The sequence below is a fragment of the Pinus tabuliformis genome, chromosome 8 (assembly GCF_031772625.1).
Source record: "Pinus tabuliformis cultivar Carrire ecotype Pingquan chromosome 8, CPIR1, whole genome shotgun sequence".
Taxonomy (NCBI): domain Eukaryota; kingdom Viridiplantae; phylum Streptophyta; class Pinopsida; order Pinales; family Pinaceae; genus Pinus; species Pinus tabuliformis.
Window position 1 is genome coordinate 1,100,580,853 of NC_142294.1, and position 17,483 is coordinate 1,100,598,335.

The following is a 17,483-nucleotide window of genomic DNA, read 5'->3' on the forward strand; positions in this document are numbered from 1 at the left end:
CATCACCATGCACCATCCCTTTTCATAGCCAACACATTATGAAACCCATAAGAATAATTTTTGGAACCAACTTCCTCTTTTTCAATTTTATTTTGTTGTTCTTTGACTCTTGCTCTCTCTAACATTGGCATCTTGTTCACACCAATGTTCAACAATGATGCATGTTGCTGCAAATTTACTTCATTTTGTTTACCTCGTTTAGAAGGCAATGTGCTAGAATCCTAAAACATCTTATCACATGAACTAGAAACATCAATGAAATCAGATTTCAAACTTCAATCATACCCTTTAAAAGCTTTATATTCCTTAACACCTTCATGTTTGATCGTTAACAATGCAAAGTACTGGCTAGCATTAACAATCCTCTTCATTTGTCCCGCATTTAGAAGAGATGCATTCAACTTCTTGCTATGTTCTACAACAATGTACTCAATCCCATTCTTGAACAAATGATATTTTTTCTCATGGAATTGAAAAATAACTCTCCTATCATATAGATGTGGGATTCCCAAAACAATACCAGATATATCAATTGGAATTACATCAAGCTCTACCTGATCTAAGAAGTTTGCAATGATTGCAAATCTAATATGTGTTTATTTGTCAACTGAAATTTTTCATTCTCATATACCCAACCTAAAGGATATGGTTTAGGATGAGGAATGGTTTTTAAATTCAACTTCTTGACAATGTCTTCTCAGATAAGATTTCCTTGTGAACCACTATCACTCAGTGTATCTATCTTCATATGTTTTGAAATAAATCTAATATGGAGAACCTATATTCTTCTTTTTTTCATCTTGAGTTTCACTGAGACATTTTGAAGAACTAGTACTTGCAATTTACTTACCTTTCAAACCCATGGTTGTGATCTTTGTTTCATCTCCAAAGTCTGAGCCTAAATCATGTCTTCTCCTTCTCCTTGTTCTTAAACGTTTTGGGTCTCATTTCCGGATGAAGTTTCCAGCTATTATCTTCATCATGGCCATATTTGGAATAATTTTTACATTTGATATTTTCATTCTCCATCTTGGTGGTATAATTCTTGTTCCCCTTTCCTTTGAACTCACCTTTTGCTTTTTCTCCAGACTCAAAGGAACTCTCACTAGTTTCTTCAGAGACATTTTTCCCTCTTGCCTCTAAATGTGTTTCCTGAACTAAAACTTCATCTATTTTTGTACAGTTAAACATGTCTATGGTATGTCTTAAATAACTATGCAAACCTCCAATGTATTTGAGAAAAGTATCTTGTCAGGAAAAATCTATACCCAGAATCAAAGCTCTTTTCCTAAATTCTTGAGTATAAGATTGCACATTTTTCCCCTTAGCTTCCCCAAAGTGCTACCAATCCATAATAACTTTTTGCATGTATGCTAATGGATAAAATTTACTTCTTATTGCAACAACAAAATCATTGCAAGAGGATAAACTTTACCATGTTTCTTGATGTCCTCTTGAGTTTTGGCTTCCCACCAAATTAGTGTTGCACCTTCCAATGTAAGAGAACCACATTGAATCTTGGTTTCATCATGTTTGATTCTTTGTATCCTACAACACACTTCAATATAACGAATCCAATTATCTAATCTTTCTACATTTACCTTTCCATTGTACATAGGTAATTCAAACTTAATATCAAGCTTAAGTAAAGGAATTTTACCATGACCCTTTGAGGAATTTGGATGTGTTTGTGAAAGGGTAGAAGAATTTGAAGATGAAGGTGAAGACGAAGATGAGGATGATGATGGAGGTGAAGGTAGTCGTTTGTCACCATTCCCTCCATTCCCTTTTGGAGGTTTGTCTCCTTTTCCTCCATGATATTTCCAGCTCTCTCCATACATACTAGAATTTCTCTCCTCATACAGAACCTTAACCATCTCTAGCATCTCAAGGAATGATTTTGTGAAATTCTTCTCATCTTCAAACATCTCTTCAAGACCTTCTACATGTTCCATGACTATTGAAGCTTGAGGAGTGCTTTTTCTCCTTTAAAAATTTTGAGATTTGGCTCCACCAATTCTCCTTCTCCTCTCTTGAACTTTAGTTACTCTATAAGCATTAGAAAGACACTTGCAAAAAAAAAAATCTTCACAAACAACTTGTTTCTCTTATACCAAAAATGATCTAAATGTGTAAACTTGAAGATTTTCTAGCAATTTTTCAAGTTAAATTTGTATTTGTTTTAGGTAGAGGATCAGCTTACTAAACACATAAAAAAGTAAATTTAAACGAAATTTAATAGCCAAAAAGAGACAAAATCAACACATCTCAAACACATAACACAAGCATGATAGAGGAGTTCACTCCTCTCTTAGGCTACATCTCCTGGTATAGGTTCCAATGTAGGGCCTCTTTCATTAGAAATGCTCAAAAGTTTGTTTACATGCTTTAAACAACTCAAATAGAAGAATTTATGTCTCCAACGGATCCATCACTGTCAAAAACCCCTATTTTGGTTCTTTATGCACCTTATTTGGAAAAAAATGAGAAATTTATGCTTGTTTCTTCATTTTCCCAAATTCTATAGCTAACCATCCTACAATTCGGTGTCAACCTACCTCAAGCACCCCAAACGTGGAACCGGCACAAAAACTTTGGCACAATTCTCACTAATCAGGGAAATTTGCAAGACCGTTAAAAGCACCATTAAGCCCTTAGTCCCAAAATTCATGGTTATGTAGTGCCATGCGATCAAATAGGGGGCCAATATTCTAGGGCTGTTATCTAGCCCCCTTCGTTGGTGCGCCTCTTGTCCCATACTGCACAAACTACCATGGTTCATCCCCATAGGGATTGGCCCATCTTATCCATCATGACATGTTTTTATGGTAGTTTTTCGTGACCATGGGTTCGACCCTTGTGGTTGCGCCCCTTTTCATTGCATGCTAGTGGACATATGGTGTGGTCTATATGACCTGGGGTTGGCACCTATGGTTGACCCCCCTCATTTTTCCCCATGGTTCTCGTTGTATGGGCATGTGGCTGTATTGCGACCATGAGGGCCGGTGTAGTCCCTAACCCTCAGGGCCCCACCCATGGTCCTGTGGTGGAGGGGTGGCCCCCCCACCCCCCGCCCATATGCGCCAACCACCAGTGCTTAAATATAATTCACATACAAATTTTTAACAAGTATCAAAGTGACACAATGGTGCTAGCATTGGGTGATTGGTATGAGGTTTCGGTTTTGAATATCGAGGGTGCTTTTCATCCTCCAAACAAATTTTGGATGCCATGAGGAGGCCATGTGAAAGCCACTAGTTGGTCCACGTGGCATTCGCTCATTGGGCCACTACACCAAAACCATTAGCCAATGGAAATTCACCATTCAATCAACCAATCGCATAATGAAATTTTTCAACCATTCATTGGCCGGTGGAGGACCAGTCAAAATTCCATGTCATGGCCCAGTCAGCATACAGACTATTAACTAGGTGTACCTGCAACTCTTTTTGCAAAATTCTTTATTGTTTCCCAAATCGATTAGAAGGTGTTTCTGGGAGCATCTGATGTCATATTTGAGTGAAACGAGTTGTGTTGGATTTAGATTGTTGGGATCTATCCAATCGTACAGGTTTCGACCTCTTCCACACAATTTTTGAGGATTATTTTGACCACCATATCAATGCCATAGTGAAAATATAGGATGACCAATATTTTAACTAGACAAGCTCTACGTAATAACACACACAACCTTTTTCTTTGGACTATGATGAACAATGATTATTAATGACTATGTTCCATTGATGATGTTAGAAATACATATTGATAATTATTTTTCTTGCTCTTTTTCCTAATGACATGATTATATTTATTATTAGTTAGAATTAAGAAAAAAATAACTATTATTATTATAAGTTAAAATTTATTTCTTAAGTTATAGTTATGATTTAATTATAAAATGATTTGATTATAAATGTAGATAAATAAAGTAGTTAAGTTAAATTTATGTTAGGGTGGAAATAATGATGCACATTGGGTGGGATTGAGAGGGTTTTGGAGACTGGAGAAACCATAATCGTCACGCGGCCATGAGCTAGGAGGCGCAGAAAAAATAGCAAGAGATAATGTCAACGACGGACATTGATACCGATATCTAACAGCAATGATAGAGGAAGGGAGGAGGGCGGAGATCCCCTCCTATCGAAATGCAGTGGCAAGGGAAGGAAAGAACAAAAGCAACTAGGGGGAAGAAACAAGAAAACCGAGACCTGTCCTAGGAGCACGATGATAGGCCGGCAGTAGAGGAAGGTGTTTACCATGTGCTGTGGTGAAACCAAGATTTATCATCCTAATGAATAAATTGGAGCGCTACAGAAGATACATGAAAGATCATGCACTAATATGCAAATTCATCACAGTATGGACGGCAGGAAAGGACCTCACGAGATGGATCCAGCAAATGTGGTAACCTCGAGGCCACATTCAACTGAAGCTGGGAGCACGAGGATTCTTCACGATAATTTTCTCGAACCTACAAGATAAAGAAAAAGTGTTTTAAAATGGTCCATATTTCCATTATAATGCGGGATTTTTTATGAGATATTGGGAAGAATGCTATAACCCAGATAAGGAAAAATTCTTAGCAGCACCGGTATGGGTAAGACTATTCGGATTTCCAATGGACTTCTAGGAGCTAGAAATCCTAGAAGGAATAGGAAACACTATCAGAAGCTTTGTTAAAATATCAAAAACTATAGAAAAGGGAAGATACACCTCATATGCAAGAATTTGTGTCTACATGAACATAACTAACCCGATTCTAGACACAGTAGGGTTAGAATATCATAAGGAAGTATGGAAACAAACCCTGGATTACGAGAACATTCCTTTTAGATGCAGAAGATGCCATGAGTATGGCCACCTGTTCAAGGAATTCCTGCTCAACATAGAAGAAGAGGAGAGAAGAAAAAAACCACAAAGGAAAAATCAAGAAGACAAGGAAGGGTTTCAGGAGGTAAAAAATAAAAGAAGACACACAAAGGAAAACCCCAAAGAAACAATGAAAGAACAACAAATCAATACAAGTTATAGAAATAGATTTGAAATCCTTCAAGAAGAAAAGGAAGAAAATGAGACTCAAACAATGGATTACCAGGGAGAAAAAGAAAAAGAAAACAACACAAGTCAAGGTACATCACACATCAAGTGGAAAGCTCAAGGCGAACCATTAGGTAAGGAGGACAAGGAAACAGGGGAGAAAATGGAAAATGCAGTAATGGAAATTGATACAAGCAGGGGAGAAGAATTAAGTTTAGAAGAAGAAGTATTACGGAAACTCCTAGAGGAATGGAAACACCTGGATGAAAGATTCATCCCAGAAGAGCAGAAAAAACTATATAGAGATACCTTCCAACAGCACCAAGAAAAATAGGGCAAGGGAAATCTAGGACTGGTAGAACAACTAGGCCTCTGACAGGACAATACTCAGGACCTTAAAAGAAAAACAAAAGGAGGGAAAAAAAGAGGTAGAAGGAATATACAAGAATCGATACAACTCATGGGTGAAATACTAGTGAATACTGGAAGAGTAGTTCCTCTCTCTGCGGTATTCCACCAAACCAACCCAACCACCTCATGATAGTCACATCCTGGAATATAATGGTCTTGAACAGTCAAGGCAAATAGAGACACTTAGTAGAAAGGCTAAGAAGAGAAAAACCCCAAATAACGTTGTTACAGGAAACAAAAATCCCAGGGAGGAAAATGGAGGAGATCCTAAACAAAATCAAACCAAAGTATGAATGCATGACCATAGATGTGAATGGAAGTGTGGGAGGTATTGTAATTATATGGAACCCAATAGAAATCACAACTTACTATTGGATAGGAATGAAAAGGATTCCCACAAGGAAGTTCCAATTAATAGGAAACAGTGACTGGTTTCTAGTCTCGGCGGTTTATGGACCACATATTCAAATGGAAAAAGGAAGTTTCCTCCTCCAACTCCAACAGTTAGGTAACCTGCATAAAGAAAAACTATGGTTGATAGCAGGGGACTTCAACATGACAACAACAAAAGACAAAAAGAAAGGTGGATTGCAAAGAGAAGAACCAGAAATGGAGAAATTCAGGGACCTATAGGTGGAACTGAAAATGATAGATATCCCGACTATAAATGGTAAATACACGTGGAACAATCGGTGAGGAGAGAGAAATCAAATAGCTTCTAGGTTAGATAGATTTCTTGCAATAGAACACCTCTTAGGAAAGGATATTTTCAATGAAGCTACAATCCTTCCGTGTCTAGGGTCAGATCACTCACCCATTAAACTAGAGATAGTTATGAGTTAGCAGAACCAGAATAGACCCTTCAGGTTTGAGGCATTCTAGCTGAGAGATTCCAATTTTATAGAGAAAATGAAGACTTGGCGGAAGGAAAATGAGAACAAGAGGGAAGGAAGAAATAAAATGCACACTCTCCAACTAAGATTAAAAGATATAAAAGGAAAGATTAAACAGTGGAATAGAGAAGAATTTGGAAATATTCACAAGGATAACGAACAATTGTAGATTTCAATGGAGAAAATACAACAAAAAATCATAGATGAAGGAAGAAGTAAAGAATTCGCTAAAGAAGAAGGACTGGTGCTAAATAAAATAGAGGAAAGAAGAAAACAAGAGGAAATCTTATGGAAAAAAAATCTAGAATCCAATGGTTAAAAGAAGGAGAGAGAAATACAAAATTCTTCCATAATGCAATGATACAACACCGATAACAAAATAGAATATTCTCCGTAAAAGATAAGCAAGGTAATAGGTTAACCTAGAAATCAAAATTGGAGAATCTGATAGTGCAACACTTCAAAGAAATCTTGACAGAACCCAACATCAGCAAGGAGGATGACATTGATAAAATAAGTCAAAACATCCCCAAAATTGTAAATAGAGAACAGAATTTGGCCCTCCTAAGAGTCGTAAAGGAAGCTAAGGTGGAAGAGGTAGTAAAGGGAATGGCAAAGAACAAAGCACCTGGGTCAGATGGATTTACCTCGGAATTATTTCAAGCCACATGGAGCTTCATGAGCTAGGACATAGTGAGTGCAGTAGAAGAGTCCCACTACACCAAAAGAATGCACCCAGCTTTAAACACTACTTTCCTAGATCGATACCAAAGACAGAAAAAACAGAAGAGCGTCAAGGGTTTCATCCGATAGCGCTCTGCAATGTGATATATAAAATTCTAGCTACAATCATGGTGAACCATCTCAAACCATTAGTATCAGAGCTGATATCCCTGGAACAGACAAGGTTCATAAAAGGCAGACAAATAGTAGATGGTATAATAGTAGCACAAGAAGCAATTTATTCATTGAAGAATTCAAAAACCAAAGGAATGATTGGAAAAATTGACCTCGCAAAAGCTTATGATAGATTAAGCTAGAGATACTTGCAATGTATACTCAAGGCTTACAGCTTTGATGACAGATTGATTAACTGGGTAATGTCAATGATCACTATGCCAAGTAATGTCAATTCTACTAAATAGATCTCCAACAGAAGCCTTCAATCCATCCAGAGGACTCAGGCAAGGCAATCCGCTATCACCGTTCCTGTTCATCCTCGGAGCAGATGGACTTGGAAGACTTATAAAAGAAAAAGTTAACGGTGAGAAACCAAAGGGATTAAGACTATGGGGAAATGACCTACCTATAACTCATCAACAGTTTGACGACGATGTTATGTTATACGGATAGGCAACTCTTAAAGAAGCGAAAAAAAATAATGGAAATTCTTAAGGAATTCATAGGGGCCTCGAGAACAGAGGTAAGAAAAGAAAAATCGAAAATTTATTTCTTCAACACCTAGAATGCCTCCCAAGTGTTCCTTGCAAGAACCATGGGATTTAGAATCAGCAAATTCCCAACTATGTACTTAGGCATCCAGCTAAATGATAAGCAAAACAGAATTGCTAATTGGGGAATCCTGATGAAGAAGTTGCAAAAAAAAATGGAAATTTGGACTTTCATGGCCCTCAATACTACGAGTCGTATAATTTTGCCCAAATCAATACTTCAATCCCTACCGATATATCAATTGACTAGCCAAGCTACACCCAAAACAATATGTCAAAAAATGGTATATATGTTTAAGAAAATTCTATGGCAAGGGGCGAGCAAGATAAAAAAGTGGGCGCTTCTACCCTAGAAGTGGCTAAGAAAAACCTTAACAGAAGGAGGTCTAGGAATGAGAGACCCATATACCCTGAACTAGGTAATTGGACCAAAGCTTTGGTGGCGATGGATACAAGGGGGCAAAGATCTGTGGAAAAAGCTATGGGAAAGAAAATACGAGATGACGAGGTCTCCAAAAGGCAAGTTGAGAAGCCAAACGGAAAAAAAAAAAAAAAAGGGCTCAACAATCTAGAATTTGGCAAGAGCCAACAAGGATTAGATAAGAGAGCACAGTTTTTGGGAAATACGAGAGGGGGACAAAGCAAACTTCTGGGAAGAGGCTTGGCAACAAAGAGACAAACTCAACCAACTACCTCAACTCCAAGAGATACACCAATTCACCACACAGACTAAGAGGGGAGCAGTACGAAACTATTGGAGCCCGAAAATGGACGGATACTGGAGAAGGTGGAAAAAAAAGGAAAATTGACCAGATGCGCCAAAAACAACTCAATGGGGAATATATGAAAAACAAATGGAAACAAGGAAAATTGCAGCCAAAGCAGGGATGGACACTATCAGATGGGGAAAGAGAATTAAAGGAATGTTCACAATAGCTTAAGGATACTATCTAAAAGAAGGATATAACAAAAACCCAGAAACAAAAAAATGGGACAGCATTTGTAAAAAAAAACTTGGCTAAACGTAGTGTTTTTCACCTGGATCCTGAGCCATGGGCGAACTCTAACCTCAGACCAGCTAAGGAAAAAAGGAACACAAGGCCCTTCGCATTGCACTCTCTGCCAAGTACAAGAAGAAACCATGGAGCACATAACTAACGACTGCAAAGTTAGCAACAACCTGTGGAGACAACACCAAGATCTTTTTGAAATCAATGACAGAGACAAAAATAGTATCAAAATAACAATAGAAAAATGGCAGAAAAAACCTTACCAAAATACAATCCTAAACAGAGCCTGGAAACTTTCATTAGGATTTGTTTTGTGGAACATTTGGAAAGAGAGAAACCGCCTAACCTTCAAGGAAGATGGTAGAGAAAAGGACGAGATATGGAACCAAATCACCCAGAATATAAGGGAGACCATTCTCACAGAGAAATGGTATGAGGAAGATTGCAAAGTCGACCAAACAAAGGCAAGAATAATGGCTCACCTACAACTAAAGTCAAGCATGACGAAAGTTACAGTAGGGAAATACCATAATAATGAGGTGGAAGAGAGCAACTACTATAGTAATCCCCAACAGGGCTTCATCAAGTTGAATTTCGACGGGGCAGCGAAGGGTAACCTAGGAGAGGCAGGGATAGGAGGATTCTTTAGAGATGATAGGGGAAGGACACTCAGAATTTACATGATGGATTGTGGCAATGCAACCGAAAAAGAAGCTGAGCTTCATGTGCTGAGAAGAGGACTATAGATCGCCATAAGGGAGAAGTACCAAAATTTTCAGGTGGAAGGAGATGCAAAACTAGTGGTAGACATCGTGAAACAACTACAGAATGGCACTTCAACGGAAAAATGAGTCAAAGTTGGAGAATGGCTTGGTTAGTGGAGGAAATAAGCGACTTACTATGAAAGGTAGCCTACATCCTTCCCACCCATGTGAGAAGGAAGGGCAATGAACCAGCAGATAGCCTGGTGAATTGCGGATGTAGAAATGGAGGAAGGTCGCTAGATGAAAGCGAGGCCGAGCTAAGCCAGAAGGAGGAAATGGTGGACCTGAGACAATTATTTGAAAAGGATAAGGAAGGAAATATGAACAGGAGAGGAAATCTAGAGAGACCGCGGAGGAGAGATCGGGAAGAAGGAAGAGGACAACTGGAGGAAAGGACAGATGCAGAGAATGAAGTGAGAAGATAGGGGATCGGGCAGCTGACGGAGTAGGCAGGGAAGGTATGCACCCCAAGAGTACAAGGGAGAGAAAGAATCAAACTGACGGAGAGGAGGGTAGGACAGAGAACAGAGAGGTAGGAAGAGGAAGGACACCAAGTGGTAGAATGAGGTCAGAAGTGACATGGCAAGAGCAGCCAGGAGAAGGTCGGAATTAATGAAGGATATCGGGAGAAAGGATAGGAGGGTAGCATCTCGAGACAAGATTGAAGGGATCCGTGCCAGTAACCAAGACAACTAGATGCCAGTAAGGGTCAAGGGTTGGAGTAAGAGGGAGATTAAAACCAAAGAAAACTCGCAAACAACTCTTTGCATCTAGACGAAGATGAGGAAAGGTGGAGAGAAGGGAGGTGGCAACAGAGTGAAGATGCAGGCAACAGCAGGAAGAATCAGTTGTGCGGTAAGTAGGTATGTAGCCCCTTCAGCCTCCAACTCTGGAAGCATCATGAGTCTCTATAGCAGTAAGATTGATAATCAGCTTAGCTTTCGATTTAAGATAGACAAAAACAAGGGAAAAGACTCCAGAATTCCCAGAGCAATAGACACCATTCCTGCAGACCAAGGCAATTCGTGAACAAAGAAAAAGGGGGGCAAGAGCTAACACCCAAAAAGGGAGAGGGCTAGCCTACAAAATCAGCCAACAGTATCCCCCGAAGGCTCTCGATCCAGGCCAGGCTCATAGGAATGGAGGGGATTGTGACAGTAGCTATTAAGGAAGAAACCTAGGAAGGGAAAAGCCTAAGGACCAGAGGAATGCCAGAATTCAGGTGTCCTAAGGAGGAAGAGAGGAGCTACACTAGGAACCCTTTAGATACGTCTGAGAAACCCCGGGGAAGGTGGGAAAAGAAAATTACCTTGATCCCATCTGAGGAGGAAAACTTGGGACCGAGGAGAAAGGAATGGAAGGGCTTAGAAAGCTATAAAGGGGCGGTTAAGGGAAGAAAACCTAAGAGAAACTTGACCCTGAAAAATAAATTAACAATCACAAAACCTAAACCGCCTGGAAGCAAGGAGGTAGACGGTACACAAACCCTGGATGGAAATCAGAAGATAGAAGGCACAAACAAAGGAAAGAAAAAGAGAAATTGGGGAATTGAACTCTTTCAAAACCATAAAGCTGATGAATGCATCGATTTTGTGATAGGTAATCCAATACACTGGAGTAAGAACTCTGACCAAGACAGAACACATCAGATGCAAGATAGCAACACCCAAACAAGGAGAAAAATGGCCCCCAAAAGAGGAAACAGAGGAACCAAGAAGGAGGAGGGAACAAGTGGACAACCAAGAAAAAGAGGTAGGAAACCTGATGGGGAACACATGAAGAAAATCATCGACACCTACATGGAAGGAAATTCGTCGTAAGTCAGAGCTCAGATTGCGATTTGGGAGAGAGATTTAAGAGCCAATCTCAAATACCGAGATATCCCCATGGATGAATGGGAAAGCATGGTGCCAGACCCAGGGTCCACTCGAGGGAGGCACTCACTGTTCAAGAAAACCATACAGAAATACTGGATTATGAAGAACGTGGTGGCTCAGGCCATGATCCTACACCAAGAGCATGAGCATGCAGTGGGAGAAGAAACAAAGGCACAGAATCAAAACAAAGAAAAGGACCCAGTCCGTGCAAAACTATTACAGGAGATAGCAGCAATCCAGATCCAGACATACAGAAACAACCTAATACTGGGTAGAATTGAACAGACTCTGACAGACCTGAAATGGAGAATTGAGCAGCGAAGCGAGATGCAAAGATCTAGTGGAAAGGCACCTGCACCAGTAACATCCTCTGATGAGGAGTGACACAGTGAACTAGTTGGATTCAAAATGGTTTTGGCTATGAACAATATAATTATGTTTTTTTTATTTTGATAAGTAGAGTTAGTAGAATAGATAGCCAATACAATGCTGCTAGATGGATAGCAATGAAATTATTTAAATTTTGGATAGGATTTCAAGCTGACAGGTGGATACCTGGTTTCCTTCAGGTAGGAAAACCACCTGCAACAACAAATGGTTGTGAAAAGTTCTTTCGAAAATAGAAATAAATAGAGATCTTCCAAGTTAAAAATAAAAAAATTAAGTTAATTATTTCTTTTTGGGTGAAGTAAATGATTTCTATGGATTCCAAATTAGATATTACAAGTTAAAATCAAGAAGTTGGAGAGGTTGGTCACTTAGAAAATTTGACCATATCCGAAAATTCAGTAATTTTATAGAGGAAAAAGACAAAATATTGCTAAGAGAGGTAAGATCCAAAATACATATGCTATAAACCAAGCATTGAAATCCTTGAAGAAACTAAGTAGATAATTGAAACATAAACTAAAACCATAACATCAAAATAGTAGATGATAGGAATTATCTAAATCAATGGATTCTATAGGTACAGGTTCCTTGTTTCTTCGGGGAGAAAAGTAGAGGCTGAAAGAATTTATAGATGCTATTAAATGGACCCAAATAGACAATCTAGAAAAATGATTTGATGCTACATGTGATTGATGAGCACCAATATTGCAGCAAGAATGTTGCCATTCTTGGGCTAGTATCTTTACTTTATCAACCCGGCGTTCGTACAAACTTGGAGGTGACAGTGCTATATACACAATTAAAAGTAATGGTTATGCCTTTTGTCACTGTTCAGCTGGCGAGAGACCACTAGGTTTTGCAAGCCAGACTTCTATGGATTTAGAAGAAGCTTGGTTCCTTGATGAAAGAAATAGAAATCTACTCTAAGAGAGAGCTGATCTACTGCAAAAATGAAAAAGGTTGAAATTCAATGCTAAGGCACACCATTTCCTAATTAACTACTAAGAGCTATGCTTTGCAATAATGCTAGATTAACATGAAAAAAATGCTACTATCCTAAGCATGGAAGTAAAAACATCAAACATCATTGTTATGCATCTAAAGGACTGTAATAAATCTATTTTGTCCTTTTGTGCTTTTCATGAAAAATCAAGTGTGCAAGCTAATCTTGTTTGGTGATGTGGCAGGTGGTTTAAGGGTGTTGATGGATGGCTGGAAGGTTCAGGATATGGTTGGAAGGATTGGGAGACCCTTGGGTGACCTTGGGAGGCTTTCTAGAGGTTTTACCTCAATTCGGCCTCAAAACAGGCCACTACAAGAAAACCTACAGGATGTAATAGAAACCTACAGGATTCCATGTATTTCTACAGGATACAATAGTGAGAAAAATGATGGGTGTTGAAGGTGATGGAAGGCTTAGGGAAGGTGTTTGATGGGTGGAATGGAATGAGAAAAGGCCTAGGATCACTCAGAACCCAAAACCAAGTTTAGGAGATGGTTGGATTCACTCAAAATGCTTGGGGGAATTCCTATGTAAAATGATAAAATTCGTTAAGGTCTTGATGAAAACAAGGAATGCCTATAGGTGGATGAAGTTGGAAGGTGGGTGATTTCTATGAGATCTCTTTATATTTCTAAAGCACCCACTCTACATCAAACATATGTAATTTCCAAAAGGTCGTGGAAACAAGAAGAATTCTCATGAGCTAGAAAAGCAAAATTTAATGAACTAACTGTCTACCTTATGCATGAGTACATTGTTGAATAAAATGGAATCATGGATGAGATCTATTGCAAGAATGAAGATAGAAGAGATGGCAATGAAATCCTACTTTTCAAAACTAATCAAATGTTAGTTTAAGTATAGCAAATTCTAAATCTTATGAAAGAAATGGAAATCTGTCTTTTCTTGGCTGCATAAGGGTCTTTTCCTCAAATCATGATCCCAAAAGGAAGAAGTGAGGCAAAGACACCTATTGATAGCTTTGTGGTGCTTCTTTTATCCCTTCTAACCTACTACTGAAGTAAAGCACAAATGGAAGTAAACTAATAAACAATTAATCAAATCTATGTTACTTGCAATGAAATACTTCCAAAAACAATTTAACCATGAACCTATGAAACTAAGCTAAACATAAAGATACAAGAAGAGGATCCTTTTCTTCTAGGGTTGGGCCCTAACCCAAGAGATTCATCCCTCTGAGTTAACTCAGTACTGGATCAAGAAAAATCTCATTATTATTACCAAAACAAAAAATTACATCAAAGTCTTCCACAAGTTTGGAGCTCGAAAATAACTAGAGTTTTTGCAATAAAAATTTGAATCCTAATGAGGCTCTAGGCCTCTCTACTTATACAAATGAAATCTCTAACAACTTCCTTAAATCTAGGGAGGCTTGGATCCCAAACTCTAGGTGAATTAACTCTTTCTCTATCACTTTCTCGGCTGCCTTTTGATCTTCATGACTTGGCTGCTTGCACTCCGAGCTGGTGTGATTAATGGAGGAATATTCGAACGGATAGGAGCAAATGAGGAGATTTACCTCCTACAATATCTCTCCCTTTTCCCATTTGAGTTCCAAACCTTAGTCTTGCCAAAATTCCTTGATTTTCTCTTCTAAACCTACATTTAACGCATATTAGACCACTAGGCATAATATCTCACTTTAACTCATCTCATTAAAGAAAATATAATCAAAACATGTAATAAGTTGTGAGAAGAGTTGGTTTGACTAAGCTAGGAGGTGAATTAAGGCCCATATAATTACCCAATGATGAGGCTCATCATCACCCCCTACTAAAAGTGTTGCTCATCCTCTCAACAACTAAATCAATATCCATGTCTTTCATAGCTCTAGTTGCCTCCCTAACATCCTATGCATCTGTTGTGGTTTCCTCTTCTTGCGCATAGAAACCTTCTTCTTTTCTACCTCCTCCCACTGCCTTCTTTCTTATTCTCCCTTCCTTCCTTCTAGAATCCATAAAAGCGGTGGTGGACTGAGTCTCAAGCCAATCCAATTGACTTTGAGCCTTTGCACAGATTGCTTATACATGGGTGTCATGTTTAGTGCTTCTATCATTCTTTGAGGAGAGTGGTACTCTCTTATCTTTAAACTATATGGCAATGTGTTACATCTCCTCAGGCAAGATTTCATGATGTCATCCTCTAAAAACCTGAACATGTCCTCAAAATGTGTAATTGCTTGCTCTTGGGTAGCAAGATACTTGGGTGCAAGCTGAGGATCATTTGCAATTAAGTTATGTGTACTGATGAGGGCCATTGAATTAGATTGCTCAGCTCTAATCATAAGAGGCTATGTTTATTCTCTTGCCAATATCTTCTTCATTTCTACAGCCCTTTCTTCCTCATGGTTCATCCATGATGCCAAATCCATCAACTTTAAATCACCTAGCTTGGCATTAGGGTCCCATACATTCATGTTTGTTAAGGCCATGTTATGCAAATAAGACTCAGACATCTTGGCCCTATCCCTATCTTCCAATGTACTTTGATCACAAATATCAATGAAATGTCTATAATCTTGAAATGGCATAGTTCCTCTCTATTCTAGGGTCTTGATTTGAAACCGCATCCATTGTTCCTTAAGGTATAGGGCATAGGATTTAGCTAGCATCATGCACTAGATTTCTTCCAAAGAGAGGTTGGTCGTGGATGCCAATTGATTCTCTCTTTCCTGTAGTTGTCCTCTCAACCATGCATTTTTTTTCTCTAACTGAGTTCTCATTATCGCCTCTCTGTCTCTCAAGCTACTTAATTCTCTGCCCATCTCCTTGAGCTTCTCCTCCATGTGACCAATGTCCTCCACCCCCTTGGACTTGGCAATCTGCATCCATCTATGAGTTTTTTCTCTCTCCTTCTCAAGCTCAAAGAATAATGGAATAGCAAGTTTTTGTGGAATGACCCTGCCTCCTTCCGTAAATCTGTAGTAGGAGTCAAGGTTAGGTTTGGGGCTAGGTTCCCTTAGCTCTGGGTCCTCTCCTTTAGTTTCTTGTTGTAGGATTCCCTCCTAATCTAATTTTTGAGTCTCCTATAGGTTTAGTAGAGTTTCCTGTAGGATTGCTTCTACTTCTTGTAGGTCCTATTGTGTATCCTGTAGGATTTCTTTGCCTTTGGATGAGGTGGATCTAGTTATAGGCCTTCTCACATAGGTCATAGGAGACTAAGGAGGAGGCATTTTCTCCTGTTGCTTATGTGAGTCCTAAATTACAATGGGAATTTTGGTTGGAGTTTGGAGTTTCCCCTGCCTTATCCTTGTGATTTTCCTTGCTCTGAAATATAAGGGGGTTTTCCTCTGTTTTTTTTTCTTTTTGTTTGATAGGGGTGCTAAGAGAAGTGAGGGAAGCTGCTAATTCTCTCTCTGTGGGTTCTGGAGACACCCTAGGTGACTCCTCCTTATCTTCTACTGCCTCTTTTCCATGCCCTTTTCCTCTATGTTTTTCCCCTTTTCTCCTCCTTCTAGATCCTCATCTTGTTTATCAGTCTCCTCCTTGACATCTTCCTTTGTTTCCCCATCACCTTCCTTCTCTTTCTCTTCTTCTTTCTCCTCATCTATCTCATATTCATCCCTCTCTACTTCTTCTCCATCTGTTTCAGTTTCTTCCTCATGTTTTTCACTAACATTAGGACTAATGTCATATGTGAGGGATTTGATATCCTCCTCTGTCTGCATGTCTCTGAAAATTTCCATTGGATAGGAATTCTGAGGTTGTGGAGGGCATCTTCTACGATGATTCTAATTAATCTATGGTGAGTTAACTGCTAGTGGTTTCCCTTCTACACCTTTATTCTTATATCTATCAGTGATTACAAAAGGAAGTATGGTATGTTGAGCCTCTAATGAGGAGGTGTTTCTGCTTCAAACCACAATTCTTCAAGAAGCCTAAAGTGATACCTATAAACCACACTATACCTACCCTCACATGATATGTATATGATAAGTTGGTAGCTCACCTCATTCTAGGGGTGTGGTAGGCTTTCTCTCCTTACTCCATTTTATTCCTCAATGGGCTCTTTTCCCTCTAAAAATAACTTCTTCTTGGCAATCTGGCTATCTCCCTTGTCTTCCTTCCTCCAAGGCACTCCCAGGGGAAGTGTGGTAATTTTGCTTATGAGTTCACGGGTGAGCTCTATGGAGAGGCCTCTCACCACAATAGTGGCATGGACTCTAGTCAGTGGAATGAGGGAGAGAGAAAAATATCGAGCCACTTCATCATCATACCCTCTTAACATTTCAAAATACCCCATCCAATTATGCCTTATGAAGATTTCTAACGCATGAGAGTGTTGGTGGATTCTCACAGTGTTAATGGGCTCCCTTCTATTAAACCCTCCTATCATTTTGGTTGGTGAATTTTGAGGAGCTGAGATGTTTGACACAATTTTTAAATGCAAAAGTAAATAGCTGAAAGTTCTGTGGAGACAATTCCCTTACACGATTGACAAATTCACTCAATACTAGGGTATTTTCTATTCAATTCTCTTTGAAAAATGGAAGTAATTGTAGAGCCTACCTCCTCATACTGTTTGTTGTAGCCAACCCTCATGTTTTCCCCTCTGAAACTCCTCTCGGCCAATCTTGTAGACTGTCTGTCTGTATCCTATAGGATTCCTGTGCGATCCTGTAGGATT